Source organism: Pinus tabuliformis, chromosome 5_2 (assembly GCF_031772625.1).
Source record: "Pinus tabuliformis cultivar Carrire ecotype Pingquan chromosome 5_2, CPIR1, whole genome shotgun sequence".
In the NCBI taxonomy this organism is placed as follows: Eukaryota; Viridiplantae; Streptophyta; class Pinopsida; order Pinales; family Pinaceae; genus Pinus; species Pinus tabuliformis.
In genome coordinates, this window is record NC_142306.1 from 338,533,554 (window position 1) to 338,549,763 (window position 16,210).

At 36.4% G+C, this 16,210-nt stretch overlaps 1 pseudogene; it reads left to right on the forward strand.

Moving 5' to 3' along the window:
* On the forward strand, positions 1-696 carry LOC149158868 (UDP-glycosyltransferase 88B1 pseudogene; annotated as a pseudogene).
* The last annotated feature ends 15,514 nt before the right edge of the window (positions 697-16,210 follow it).

Genomic DNA, 16,210 nt, shown 5'->3' on the forward strand with positions numbered 1-16,210 from the left:
ATGTTGGATGTTGCCTCCAAACTAGAAATACCTTCCTACATATTCTTCCCTTCTGCGGCTTTTATCCTCTGCATCACGCTCTACTTGCCAACACTTGCCCACAACATTGAAACCTCCTTCAAAGATGTGGATATCCCGATCGAAGTGCCGGGCCTTCCACCGATTCCTGGAATAGATTTGCCGGGCCCTCTTCAAGACAGATCTGATATTTCATTCAATAGGTTGATTCAACATTCCCTTCGGCTTCACGAAGCTTGTGGAATTCTGATAAATACATGCCAGGAAATGGAACCGGAACAAGTAAAAGCTCTCAAGGAAGGAAAGGTTCTGAGCGTTCCCGAAAAGCGGCCTTCCATTTATGCCGTTGGGCCGCTCATATCTTCGTCTCTGTCGGAATATGACGATAACTATGAGAAGGAGGGCTGCCTCAAATGGCTAGACCGCCAGCCCGCCTCGTCCGTTCTGTTTGTTGCTTTCGGGAGCCGCGGCACGCTGTCGGAAAATCAGATTAGGGAACTTGCTCTGGGGCTAGAAGCAAGCGGGCAGCGCTTCCTTTGGGTGTTGCGTAGGGAGCCTCCTCCACCAACTGAATCGGCGATGACGGCCGGAGCAGACATGAGGGAGGTTCTACCTGAGGGTTTCGAGACTCGAACCGAGGACCGGGGATTTGTGGTGGATTCATGGGCGTCAGATTAGTGTCCTCTCTCATCCATCCACCGGCGGTTTTCTTTCTCATTGCGGCTGGAATTCAACGATAGAGAGCATGTTACATGGAGTGCCAATGATCGCTTGGCCTCTCTTTGCTGAGCAGAAAACGAATGCCTCTTTCTAGTGAAGCAGATGAAGGTGGCCATTGAAGCGAAGAAGGGGCCAGATGGATTGGTGAAAAGAGAGGAAGTGGAAAGAGCGGCTAGGGAATTAATGGAAGGAGAAGAAGGGGCCAGATGGATTGGTGAAAAGAGAGGAAGTGGAAAGAGAAGGAGAAGAAGGGGCCAGATGGATTGGTGAAAAGAGAGGAAGTGGAAAGAGCGGCTAGGGAATTAATGGAAGGAGAGGGGGGCATGGAAATGAAGAAGAGGATGGCAGAATTGATGGAAAAGGCCCGGTTTGCAATGGCGGAGGGAGGGAGTTCATACAACGCGCTGGCCAACGTGGCTTCTGTTTGGAAGGAAATGCATGCCACTAAAACACCACCTGCTACTTCCGAGATTTCACTCTCTCAGGAGTGACAGTTTCTTAGCTGCATCGCTATGAGAGGAAAGCTTTCATAGACTGATGATGCGATATTATATCTGGGTGTGGAGTTACAATCCCATCATTGTGAATATTATATTTGGGTTTGAGGATTTAAGTTCCAGTATTTAGTATTTTGTTGAATAAAGATCCATGGTATATGGAGTTCCATTTGTTCTTTCCAGTTTGGATTTGATATAAGAGCAACCATAGATTTACCTAAACTCCGGGTTTATTTTAATTTTATTCAGTCGTATTTCTGTCACCGTGCAGAAAGAATGCTCAAAGAATGCTCAAAGTAACACTCAGCTTTTATTTTAACTTTATTCAGTCGTGTCCCTGTCATCGTCCAGAAAGAATGCTCAAAGAAGCACTATGAGACCATCATGTTTTGCCATTTCACTTAGCCGTAAAGAGCTCAACTTTAGATATTATCCGCAAAATTGTCTGCAATGTGCATCCCAGCATAGAGATTTCCATATAGCGTTATACAATGACACATGAATTTAAAAAAACAATATTTTCAATTTTCGCGTTCAATATATAAATTAATTATTTTATATAAATTAAATAATTTTATAAACATTCAGAGAGATTTATAAATATAATTGAAATAAAAATTTATTAATATCTTATAAATGTAGTGAAGGGATAAATAGAATTTTTTTGGGTTAGATTTAGAATTTTGTAATTTATATTGTAAATGAGATTGTTTTTTGGATTAATTGCATTATTAACATTTGGTGGACATTTTTGAGAATAAAAGTGAAAAAATTAATCAATAGAAAAAATAAATAGCAAGAATACATCATGTAACCATCAAGAATTAACTATTGAATTAATTAAGATAATATTTAGTTATAAACTAGGTACTAGAAACTAGTCTATATATATATATAATGTAAATAATATTATAAAAGGTCAAAATGTGCCGAAAGTATTAAAATATTGATTAAAATAAATTTAATATTTTAATTAATTAATTAAAAATTTTAAAAATTATATTAAGAATTTAAGTATGTAGAATAAGAAAATTCATTTAAAAAAAGCATGATATTTATATTAAATTGAATTAAAATAAAATAAAACAATTAATTAAAATTCTATTAAGAATTCAAGTAAATACTAATCAATAATAGAAAAAGAAATAGAAAAAAAAAGGAACGGGATCAAGAAGAAAAGTTCAGAATCTAATTCCTACTTAATTTCTAACCATCATTCATGTTGAGATGATGTGTAAATTTCTACATGTTTATTTAAAATCATGTGTAAATTTTGTCATTGTGCAGAGAGGTGCTCTCTAGCTTCATATAGAAAAAAGATTGTAATGTCTTGTTCTACCTTATCATCCCCTGTCCTATTAAACATTTTGATTGGGTAAAATTACATACAAATAACAATAAAAATAAAATAAAATAAATAATTACTCCAAAAAGCACTCTTCAACCTCATATGGTAGAGATATTGTGATATAATCTAAACATCTTCACTTGGAATATAGTCTATTTAAAAGATAAAATTAAACCAACATGAATCTATATAACCCTCGCATACCCTTTAGACGAAGCATCATCTTCAACTACATCCAAAAGTGAGTAAGCTAAATGATTTATATGTTTGCAGCCAAAGGTAAAACTATATTTTTGTTTTATTAATTTTCCTTGTGCTTTTGTTTCAATCCAAATGAACATAAAATATTCAAGTCTTTGATGTTGAGCATTCAAGACGAGATATCTTCTTGGCAACTAATTTATACAATGTTATAGGGTCATGAATAGGCAAATGTTCTTATTGCTCAATTAAGAACTCAGTGTATCAATTTCGATATGAAATAGGACAGTGGAAAAAACCTAAAAAAGAATTGAGAAAAATGAGTGTATACATTTTGAGTGTCTAGATAGTAAAATCAAAAAATCATTTTATTTTGAAATGTAATGCTTTCACAAACATAAAAAAAAATGATGATCTAAACAATATATTGAAATTTTAATTACTAAAATCTCTATTAAGATTTTAATGACTAAAATCTCTCGACCAGTCTCGTCGCGAGGTTTTCATTGCGAATATCAAATGGGCTTTGAATATCAAATGGGCCATGATAGATATTTGCAGTTCCATGAAACTTCACACCAGCCATTCTTAACCACCATTCCAATCATCTTCACGGTAGTAAACGCAGCTGTATTACGAGGCATTCATGAATTCAGTATTATTTTTTCGTGACGGCAGCGAATGCTAGCTACCTAACATTCCGTCTCTTGCCTCAGATTCAACGGCAATTGCTCCGCCTTCCTAGTTTTTTTTGTTTTTTATTCCCGTTGGGAGTTTTATATTTGATGTCAGCCAGAAATTTGGGCTTCCGTTTGGTCGTGTCGGGCGTGGTCATATACAGATTCTTTTCGAAGTCCTGATGGATATAGATTAAATTAAAGTTTGTGGATATGGATTTGGATAAAAAGGCAATTGATTATTTTTAATGTTTTTCGTTTTTCACTAAGGGAATAGGAAATTCTTATATAGATAAAAGTTAAGTGTAACTTATCCGGTCTAAAGTCGGTTGTTTGTTTGGGAAGTATGGTTAGGTTTAAAATTGGCATGAGTTATTTTTGGAGATGGGTGGTTATCTAATATTAAAATGGTTAATATTAAAATTAAAATGATTTATAACTAATTTATTTTAATTTTAGATTTATTAAGTGTTTATAGTGATTAAATCTTTTTTCACTTAAAAAATTATTTTAAAAGATTTAATTCATTTTAATGTCATAATTAAAATAGATTTAAGTTAATTATAAATTTATATTAGAGTTATGGTTAATAATATTTTATTGATATTATATATTATTTTTTTATGAGAAAAAATGTAATTTTATTTATATGGTAAATAATATTGTATTTTGTATATACACAATCAATTGTGTATTTAACAAGATCTAATCATATTTATTCAATCATTAAAGAAAGAAAAACTGGCAAGAAAATAAACATATGTATATCACTTTACCACGGTGATCTACAATAGTCCAAAAAAATAGATGGATAAAGTTACCCATATTCTATCAAAGAATCCAAGAGAAACAACCTGAAAAGCTCCACAAAATAAACTATTGGAGAAAAACATGTGAATAAAACTATGCATTGTTTTCATCCATGTAAGGCTTGTGATAAGATCTAAATTTTTCATCGTTTATGGCTTCCTCAATTGTCATATCCCCCAATCCAGCTGGAGGCCTTCCTTAGAAAACTTATCTACTTCCTTGTTTAGATCCCTATAGATGTGAATACAAGGAAAATAAACATAAGTAAGCTTGATCCTTTGCAAATCCTCCAGAATATGAGCTAGATGTATATTGTGGCATTGTTGAATCTTATTAACCCAATTAATGACCAACAAAGAATCACCAAACACATGAAGTTGATCGCATCCCTTTTATCTTGCAAAAGCTAGTAAAGAACTACAAGATAACAATTCAGCCAAATTGTTTATTCCTCTCATGATCCCCATGTTGATTTTGAAACAATGTTGTTTAGGTAGGTGTAATATAAGATCTCCTTCACATTGATGATCATCCCCCTATTCAACCCCATCAATATAACCCCATGGCTGATATTTGTTAGATTCTTCTAGAATCACAATTGAATTCCGAGGAGAAAACATGGGCCAAGGAAAATGAGACAAAATATCCAAAGCTTCAGCAATGAGTTGCTCTCGAAAGTATAACTTATTTTGAAATATTTATTTATTTTGAGCCAACTAAACACCCCAACATGTAAGCAGGGGTAGAGTCTGAAATGGTTTGGTATTCCTATATTGTATCCAGAATCTCCACCTCTCCTTAAAGGAAGACCCTTCCCGCCCATAATATTGGCTAAGAACAATGTTGCACACATACCTAACTAGAAAAAAGAAAAGAAAAACGACAAAAATATGCTCAACGGATTCACTGTTTGATTTACATAATGGGCACTAGGGAGTTTTGATCTTATGATGCTTCTATAATTTTTCCTAAGTAAGATCTTTCTTAGTAAGTAAACGGTACATAAAAAGGAAATATTTGGTCAAGATCTTGATCTTCCATCCACCTTTCTACCACCACTCCTCATTGTCTCAACAATAGTCATATTCAGATGAAGATACCCCAACTTGGGAATATTAATGCCCATAAGAGAATGAGCCTAGACTAGCTCATCCTCATCCCGGGAGAGTCTTATGTGACCTACATCAAGGGTACCCAAGAAACCCTTCCATATTTTGTGATATTCTTGATCGATCTGCTAGGCTTCAATTGATAGCCATCCTTGACGTTGGATAGAAGTACAATTTTGGTTATCAATTTGAGAAAATCGAGAGAAATCTCTGTGCTTGAGTTGATCAATAAGATCTTGAGGCAGACAATGGTTTTGACAACTACTTGGCCAAGGATCCTAGCCCAATCTCACTTTCAAACCATTTCCCACCTTCCATGTAAGACCTAAGGCAATAAGATCAAAGGAGTTGAGAACTACACATCAAATGACAGAAGAATGGAAACGTGGCTTGTCTCTCAGCCTAGTCTAGTCACAATCCAGTCTTCCAATGAGAAAGGGTTAATATCCTTATGAAAAAATACCATAATCCATAAGTTGTGAGTGGACAAAAGTCTCCATCCATATTTTGTTGCAAGAGCCTTTGAGAACATAAAAATGTTCTTAAAGATCTTATTTTTTCTAAGGCTCCTCATCGGATCCATGATTTTGACATCCAGAACACAAGAATGGATTCTAGCACCAATTTCACGAGAACTAACCTCACTATTATTAAAAACCACCTTAAGCTCCATCCTTTTAATCTTCTCATCTTCCTTCTTGTAGCACTTGGGTTTCAGATGGAAGCCCAAATATTTTAAATGGAATTCGTGTGAAATTATCCCCCATTAATATGTGTGCTTGAACTATTTGTATCTAAGATAATGTATATGTTTGATCTCTATGTACCAATGTTAATATATAAGTGCTTTGGAGGTTGTTATTAGATATAGTCAGAATTGATCTGATCCTATATATGTGCATTAATTACGAATTATGAATGTAACTGGGGTGGTCCTCATGTTTGTACCAAGTTGAAATTGTTAGTTTGAAGTTGAAGATATCATAGAGCTAAGATTCTAAGACTACAAAGAAAGTATTTTGATAATGGGGTGAAGTAGTTGGTGCTTCTTAAATATTACAGAATAGTCGCACAAAAAAACTGTAGACATCCAGATATCATAAGTCATCCAACCTCATACAAATTTGTGCCTTCAATGTGTAAATATTCTGATCAATCCTTGGACTGGTGGAATAAACTAAGTGTAAATATATTTAACGTAAAGTATTTAGGTGACATATCTAGTGGATCAACATGATACCCAGGTCCTCCATCTTTGACAGGGTGTTATATACATCTAGTAGATCAAAGGTTTAATATGGACCCTAACATTGGTTACAACAAGTTCTACATCAGAATGATGCATATGAATTAATAAATAATTGTGAAACTCATAGATGCTGAGAAATGTGTCAATGAAAGCATGAAGTTTGAGGCCATCAGAAGCAAGGACATCTGGCTCTTGGAACAAGATACAATTTTGTGGAGATACATCTAGGCTCGATACCCTCAGATATAATATCTTGTAGAGAAAACTAATCTAGTCAACAACAAATTTGAGTCTGGAAAAGGTGTGGTACATCCGAATCCATCCACATTTTGGATGAATAGATCATGATGTAAAGTGACGCAGGTGTCTGGATCGATAAACTAATTTGGGCCTACGATAATTTAACACCATCTGGGTCACCTGGTCCTTGGATACAAATGAGGGTCGATCAAGAACTAGTCACCAACCTTGGTTACAAGGTGGATAACCAAGTAAATGTGAAGAATTAAAGAGTATGGAGTTTTAACATTTTTGTGTATAACAAGAAAGGGTTGTAAAATAGGGGATTAAAGGCTTATCACCTTCAGAATTGAGCTCGAGGTTACAATCCATGGTCGTGTGATGAAGAATGAGTTAAACCATGGTGTTGAGGAAATATGAAATATGAGGTTTTGTGCATAAACATTGTAGTGCATTGTTTGGGTTTGAATTGTGGTTATAATGTAGAGTAAAGGGTCATTGCTCAAAGGCTTTGTATGTTTGAAAAAATTTATTCTGTTCAAGAATATTTAGAATATATTGCACCAAAGATCTAAGGGAAAAAAGAATGAGTACTTCCTAAGAGGACTTTGCCCCAACAACATCAATCTTTGGTATTATAGCATAGCAAAATTAAATTGTTTATTGTTTATAGAGAACTGTTGACAACACTAGAAGAAGATTAGTGTAGGATATCAGCGTTGGAGAAGAGTGAGAAGGCATCAATAAAATTGTTGAATCATTAAATGGAATATGGAGACACAAAGATAATAGATTTAATTGTTTAATAATAAATATAAGTATATGTATTGACAAGTCAAAGAAGGAATAATGGAGTTCTGATAAGGAGATAGAGAACAAAGAATCTTCTACAGAAGCAGAGAAAATTCTAGCCAAGGATCAGAACTGGGTAGATTTTCCAATAGATTCTTAGAGAATATTGGTAACAAAAGAGTCTTGCAACAATTGAAAACAAAGAAATCAGAAAATTTTCTTGAAGTGAAGATCTAATTTGACATGTAAAATAACGGTCTTTATGATTTACAATTGATAGGTTGGACAAAGTATTTGTTGATTGTATATAGCAACAGAAAAAGAGAAATAGAGTTTGTGGTAACCCTTGTAGCAGAGATTGCATAATAGAGAAAGAAGAATTACTTCCAGCTAAGGTTGGGTAGAATTTGTCAAGACAATTCCATAGTGGTAGATGTCGGTAGAGTTGTCCAAAGAAAGATCAATTGAAGATATTGAGAGTGAGTAAACATGTAGAATCCTAGAGGAGCAGATGAAGCTCATGAGGTTCTAGAGGAGAGAGCCAGTGTTACCAAAAGGCCAAATTTAGAGAGAGAATATTAATGAGGTACTTGTAGCAGGGCAAAACAAACATGTTATTACAAAGGCTTAGTGTAGCTCACAGGTGGTTAAGAGACGTTCATAGAGGAAGAATAAACATGAGTATTAATATTCATGAAAAAGGGTTCAAATGAAAGACAACAAAATGGAGGAGAATTCTAAAGAAAATGGCACAAAGATGTAGAGGACAAGTCAAAATAAATTTGAATAAGAAATGGTTGAGATGAAGGAATAAATCAACATAATGATGATGCTACTATAGTAAAGTGGAAAATACCAGATATGTGGATGGATAATGAAGAAATAGGTTACACGGCCTGTTAAATAATTATTTACAAGAAAGATGACGAAGTTGGAACACATGATGAGTGTTTGGTTGAAGGAAGAGGAACTTAGAGAAGTTGAGTATGAGGAAGAATAAGTTCATTATTGTGAACCAAAGTACGGAAGTATACCTAAAGAATAAAATCAAATTTGGGATCAATTCATGAAGTTCTTGGAAGGATCATATCAACATGAATATCTGATAATAGGGACACCAAGGAAGGACATAGAGCCTTATATTTTTCAAACTAATAATTTGTGTATGAATGTAGGTTTTGAAAGTACCAAATATGGTGGAAAATCATTAAAATTTATAATAGAGATAAAGGAAGAACTAAATCAAAATTATATTGGCATAGAGTGGGAGGCAAAATTGGTTTATAAATGCAATCAAAGTGGAAACCATACGTAGTGGACAAATGCAACTAGGGAAAAAATTTTGGAAGAATTTGTTAGTGCAATGGACAAGGAAAAGGTGGCTTATGGATACAACTAAAAGAAGGATTAAGGAGATAATGAAAAGAAACATTTAGATGAGTAACAAAATTTTATGAGGAAATAAAATTGATGGAGAGGTTGATGAGAAAACTTAAGAATGAAATTTTATTTTATATAACACAAAAGGATGATGATAGAAATGAGAATATTCTAGCACGTGGAACAAGAGATGATATCCTTGGAAATAACAAATTTAATGCAGAATTTAGAATATTAGAATAATGGTTAGTCAAGTTGAGGATTAAGGGAGATTGCATGAAGAGTGCAGAAAAAAAGCATGAAGAGAAAGATAACATAAAATGTCACTAGAAAATTGTAAAAGATGAAGCAAAGGTTAAAAGGGAGACTAATAGACATTGGAGGAAAACAAATTACATGATTTCAAACAAAAACGAAGAAAGAGAAGCAATCATCCTAATGGTCGATGGTAATTTGCAATGATTTAATGTTTTATGTAACAAATTTGCTTCATGTGCAAATTCAGATACAAATGGGAGTGAGAAAAATGGAAGTGAACCCTTCATAAAGCAGACATGGAGGAGGAAACAAAGTGCCTTAAATGTCTAAGAAGTGGTATTTAGTCAAATAATGAAATTCCAATATATCCTCCAACCCCTTGGGTTATTCTCGGGCTATGGGAGGTGTTACCTTAAACTAACCTATTCTTCATGGTCTCAATATGGAAATGGGGTTACAAAATTCATTCTCAAGTAAAGTGTGTGGAACTCATTTTGGATAACACCATTGCATCCAACTTGTCAAGAGATTTTTGGCTATATAAATTTTATCTCAATACGATTCCTAGATTGAAATTTATGCCCATTTGAAAATTGGTCCCTTTCAAACCTACCACTTCAACATGCCCCACCATGTGGTGTTGCCACGTCATCCATGTTCGTGGGTCTCACTAGGTCCCAATCCTTCACATAAATTAATAATTTCATGTTACAATCCCTTATGTTTCTCTCCTTTTTTGTTCCTTGGGAAATGAAATATCCATTAACTTACCATCTTTACACGAGAAGACCTTCCTATACTGCGAAGACATATCTCCATCCACTAGAACAAATGTATTACCATTTTATAATTGGAAAATGTTAAATTTATGTATGTTCTATGCTAAGAGAAATTTACTTCAATTTTTCATATTAGCCCAATGACAATATTCAAATTAGCAATGACATCAGCATGATAGTAAAGTGTAGATAGAATATAAATATAAGCAATAGAAGACAAGCCAAGACAAGAGGACATAAGAAGTGGGACCAGCTAGGGACAAACCCCAATGTGGGGAAACCCTTGAGCAATTCTTCTTATATTCTTCCATAGATCGACAGAGAGAGAGATAGTACAAATACATAAATATGATATTTTATGACAACATTAGAAAGAACATCATTATGACAGTCTTCAATCATCAAGATTGTTGAAGCATATCCTAATACAATATTCCTCAAATTTCTAGCAGCTCCAGCAATTCTGGTTAGGGCATTATAGCCCTAAACTCCCTTGACTGTGATGAATGGCTGATCTGATAAGGGCACCTGAAGTTGCCCAAAAATTCCTTCATAATCTTCAAACAGACTTAAGAGAGCAGCCCCAAAGAAACCCTTCCTATGTTGCTACGGCCTGTGGCCTAGCACATAGCAACACAAGTACAAGACCTCAAAACAGTTATAAACGCATCAGTATATGAGTACCCAATCTACATATGAAACCAACCCTATAAGGTCTGATCTAAGTTTGAGGGTAGACTTCTTCATCACACAGTTTCATCTTATGACTGTGGCTTTCATTCCTACAAATAGTCTCATACCTGGAGTAACCTTTATCATATTACTGTCATCTACAAAAATGAGCTGTCACCTACAACAATCTGATCATGCTTCTTCTTGATGTGTTGCGGCTTCCTTAGTTGACCTCCTTTGCAGCATATTGAAGCTCCCTTAGACAACTAATAGATCATACATTAAACTGCGGTTAGATACCTCCTTTCTCTACATCTAGATATCTCTATTCTTGCTACATTTAAGGGTTCCTTTTATGTTGTGATTAGGGCTCTTCTAACTATGGTTTGAGGGATTCTTTTACAACATATTAATGCTCCTCTTGGCCAACATATAAGTTCCTCTTGGACAGCAAATTAGGACCTTTCCTAACTGCAAATTAGGGCCTTCATTTAGATCATGGTTGGGCCTCCTTCATACAACGTAAGTAGTCTCCCATTGACTGCGGCTTACTGTGTATAAAAACCTTCTTCTTGTCTACGGCTAGGGCTCTTTTAGGGCTTCCTCTAACATCAAAATAAGGTCTCTTCTAGACCTATGGCTAGGGCTTTCTTTGACAGCGTTAAAGCCTCTCCTTGCTGCGTAGAAGAGCCTCCTCTGTTGCATATAAAAATATCCTTGAATGTGTAGATTAGGGCTACTGATTGACCTATGGCTAGGGAACTTAGGCTCCTTCTAGATTGCGGCTAGGGCATGGTTATATAATCACCCTCTTGGACAACGTATTTTCTTTTGGATCTCTCCTTCCACCGAAACCCAAACAAGTGGAGAGATATCACAAGAGATCTGTGTCTAAAATTACTTGAAGTCCCCTTCTATTTATAATAAAAAGTTGAGGATAGGTTGGGGTAATTTGGTTGTTGGCTGACCTTGACGAATTCTCACATAACACAAACAAATTCATATCTCCTTGAATACATGTCGGAATCAGATGATCTTTAGATCAATCCTACACCTCTCGATGAGAAAAATCCAAGAAAAATATCAGCTGCCATAAATAAGAAGACCCACATGGATTTTGGCCTTAGTTGCCAATTTTAACACTCCCTCTCAACTAGGGAGAACTCCATTTGCTAATCCATTTTCCATATTGTACCATCTTTATCATCAACACAATGCTCTGCACTTGTTTTCTTTTCTCTGCTCTGCTAAAATATGAAGAAGAAGAAGTGATCGAGAACGTATCATACCATTCTCTACTGACCCGAAATCAGTCCCATATAAAGAGAGTGTCTCATGCCACTCTTACTGATCCAAAATTAGTTCCAACTAAAGAGAGTGTCTCGTACCACTCTTACTGATCCGAAATCAATTCCAAATAAAGAGAGCATCTCATACCACTCTTACTGACTCGAAGTCAGTTCCAAATAAAGAGAGTTTCTCATACCACTCTTACTTACCCGAAGTCAATTCCAATTGATCCTAGATCAATATCATCCTAGCATAGGGAGTACGTTAGTACGTGATGCATCCATCGGTAGTACTATGGTCCCTATCCTCATTTCCCTGCTCATTAGCGAGATGAGAAGTACTTCCCATTAGTCCCAGACTGCATGGGTAGGATGTCTCAGTAGGAGAAGGATGAAATACTCATCCTGCCTACTTGTCGCCATGGGGTATCCTAGGGGAAGGCTAAACCACTCACCCTATACACAAAAAATCACTAGGGGAAGGTTGAACAACCCACCCTGTACACGAAAAATCACTAGAGGAAGGCTAAACCACTCACCTATGACTGTGTCTCAGTAGGAGAAGGATGAACCACTCATCCTGCCTACATAGCAAATCACTAGGGGAAGGCTAAACCACTCACCCTATAGTTGTTCATTGCTCCAAGAAGTACCCCCAAGCCCCCAGGAGCTCCCAGAACTCAATTTCCATATCATACAGGACCCTCAGGAGAGAGTCTCTCCACGACTCCTAGTAATTCTCGAAAAGTCAATAATTTGACCTTTCCCAGGGGCTTCATCTGAATATCGAAGGTATGCACATCAGTGACAATGTGATGGAGCCCTATTCCTCCTTGCTATACCATATCCCAGATAAAGTGGTAACTGAAGTCTATATGCTTGGAGCGATCATAGAACACGGGATTCCTCAAAAATTGAATCCCCCTCTGGTTATCACAGAAGATCATGATGGTATCCAACACGTGTCCAAGCAACTCACAGAAGAGCTTCCACAACCAGACAGCTTCATAGGAGGCCAGACTCTCATCTATGTATTCAGCCTTAGCAGTTCTCAAAGCAACCGACTTTTGCTTCCTACTCATCCAGGATATTGAAGTAGAACCCAAAGAGGATCCACACTTAGAAGTGATTTTTCGATCCTCCACACTGCTTGCCAAATTAGCATCAGAATAATAATGTAGCCTCACAACTCCAACAGTGTATCTCAGTCCATGAGTGATTATGCCCCGAAGATATGTCAGAATATTCTTGCCACCAATCTAATGTGAGTGATGAGGCTTAGCCATATGTTGGCTCAACATGCTAACTGCAAAACATATATCTAGATAGAATTTCACCAATAACATCAATGCTACTACGAGTTGACAAAACTCAGAGGCATTTCATAAATCAAGTCTGGCATCACTACCGCATAACTTCTTCAAGTTAAGATCCATCGAGGTAGTCACAGTCTTGCAGTCCACCATTTCAAATTCGGAATCCAACTCCCTCTTACTTTTGCAAATGAGAGGGTTTGTACCTGCCAAAAAGAGGTCATCCATATAAAGTACTAGTATGAGAGGTCTATCATCCACAACCTTAAAGAAAAGGTTTGGATCGGCTTCACTCTTAGTGAATCTCAGTTTCATCAGATAGCTATCAAACCTCTCATACCAAGCCCGGGGTGCTTGCTCTAAATCATAGATATCTTTCTTCAACCTACATACATGAGATTCCCGATCATGAATCTCAAAGCCCTCGGTTTGTTCCAAATCTATGGTCTTTCTATTACATGAGGGGAATGGTCCCCTTGTAAGATTTCCTTTGGTACATCTTGGACATGTGCCTTCATTCTCTTGTTTGAATTCAGGCATCTCTGTCACCATCTGTCTTACATCAGATAGGGGCTTACAATGAAGATGGGTATACCTCTGTTTCCATTGAAGAGATGTGCCACACGGCATGGTCCCTAATGCACTTCCTGCAACTTGATACAAATTTCCAATCCTAAACCCAAGAGTAAAAGCATCTTTATTTTTTTTCCAAACACATAACTTTCCATCGATGAATGCCACCTTGTAACCTTTGTCTTCCATTGCCAAAATGGACACCAGGTTCCTTTTAAGATCAGGTACATAAAGAACTTCTTGTAAATGAATTGTGTTACCCTCATCCAATTGAAGGGTAACATTCCCTACACCCTTTATGGGATAGGTGGCATCATCTCCAAGTTTGTCTCCATCTCTGTCAAATTAGATAGAGCTTCCTTGAATCTGATGAAGTTCCTTGAAGCACCACTATCAACAAGCCAATTTCCCAAAGTGTCTGGAGGAGAGGTAGTGGAGAGGGTCGATATAAGATAATGTTCCTTTTGCTTATCATAAACTACATTTGATTCTTCATACCTAGAGTTCCTGGCTTTCTTGGAGGGTAGACCATTTCCTTGATGTCCTGCATTCCTTTTTCCTTTGCCATTGTACCTGTCATTCCTTCGATCATTGAAGATGCCCCTGGAATGATTATGATCATCATCATGTGTTGTGTCCCTTCTATTTGGAAACTCCCTCAGATAATGGCCAAACTTATTGCAAGCAAGACATCTGCCCTTCCTTCCACCCTTAGATTCAGACTTTCCATTGAAGTGACCTTTAGGTAGGCTACCAAACGCTTGTCATTGGAATATCTGATAATCTTCTTCACTTCGCCTTCACCCTTGGTGTACTTGTTCTTTGTAGCAGCCGGTGCATTTGATGGAGGCTCACGGATTTTACCCTTCACGAAATCCAACAATTCTTGTTCTTCCAATGTCAGATCAAGAGACATATTCCATCCATGATAGTCAAACTTTTCACAGAGCTTGTCTTCAGCTGAGAAGTGGGATGAGGAACCCATTGAGCCTTTTGTCCTTTCCAACTATCTTTAGTGATTACTCTTTCACTCTTTCTTGGGCTTTATCTTCACCTGAACTCTCATACCATGTTAAATTTAGGTATGTTCTATGCTAAGAGAAATTTACTTCAATTTTTCATGTTATTCCAATGACAATATTCAGATTAGCAATCACATCAGCGTGATAGTAAAGTGAATATAGAACATAAACATAAGCAGTAGAAGAGAAGCCAAGACAAGAGGACATAAGGTGTAGTACTAGCCAGGGACAAACCCCAATGTGGGGAAACCATTGATCAATTCTTCTTATATTCTTCAATAATTCAGCAAAGAGAGAGATAGTTCAAATACATAAATCTGAGATTCTATGACAGCAGTAGAAAGAACATCATTATGACAGTATTCAATCATTAAGATTGTTGAAGCATATTCTGATACAACATTCCTCAAATTGCTAGAAACTCTAACAATTTTGGTTAGGGCACTATAGCCATAAACTCCCTTAACTGTGATGAATGGCTGATTTGATAAGGGCACCTGAAGTTGTCCAAAATTTCCTTCATAATATTCAAATAGACTTAAGAGAGCAACCCCAAAGAAACCCTTGCTATGGTGTTATGGCCTATGGCCTAGCACATAGCAACACAAAAGTACAATACCTCAAAACAGTTATAAATGCATCAATATATCATTACCCATCTGCATATGAAACCAACCCTACAAGGTCTGATCTAAGTCTGAGGGTAGACTTCTTCATCGCACAGTTTCATCTTATGACTGTGGCTTTCATTCCTACAAACAATCTCATACCTGGAACAACCTTTATCACATTACTGTCATCTACAGCAATGAGCTATCACCTACAACAATCTGATCATTCTTCTTCTTGATGTGTTGGGGCTTCCTTATTTGACCTCCTTTGCAGCGTATTGAAGCTCTCTTAGATAGTCGATAGATCATACATTAAACTGCGGTTAGATACCTCCTTTCTCTGTGGATAGATATCTCTATTCTTGTTGTGTCTAAGGGTTCCTTTTATGTTGTGATTAGGGCTCTTACAACTGTGGTTTGAGGGCTTCTTTTACAACATATTAATGCTCCTCCTAGACAACATATAAGTGCCCCCTGGACAATAGATTATGACCTTTCCTAACTACAAATTAGGGCCTTCATTTCAATCATGGTTGGGCCTCCTTCATACAACGTAAGTAGCCTCCCCTTGACTGCAGCTTACTATGTATAGAAACCTTCTTATTGTTTGTGGCTAGGGCTCTTTTAGGGCTTCCTCTAACAATGGATTAAG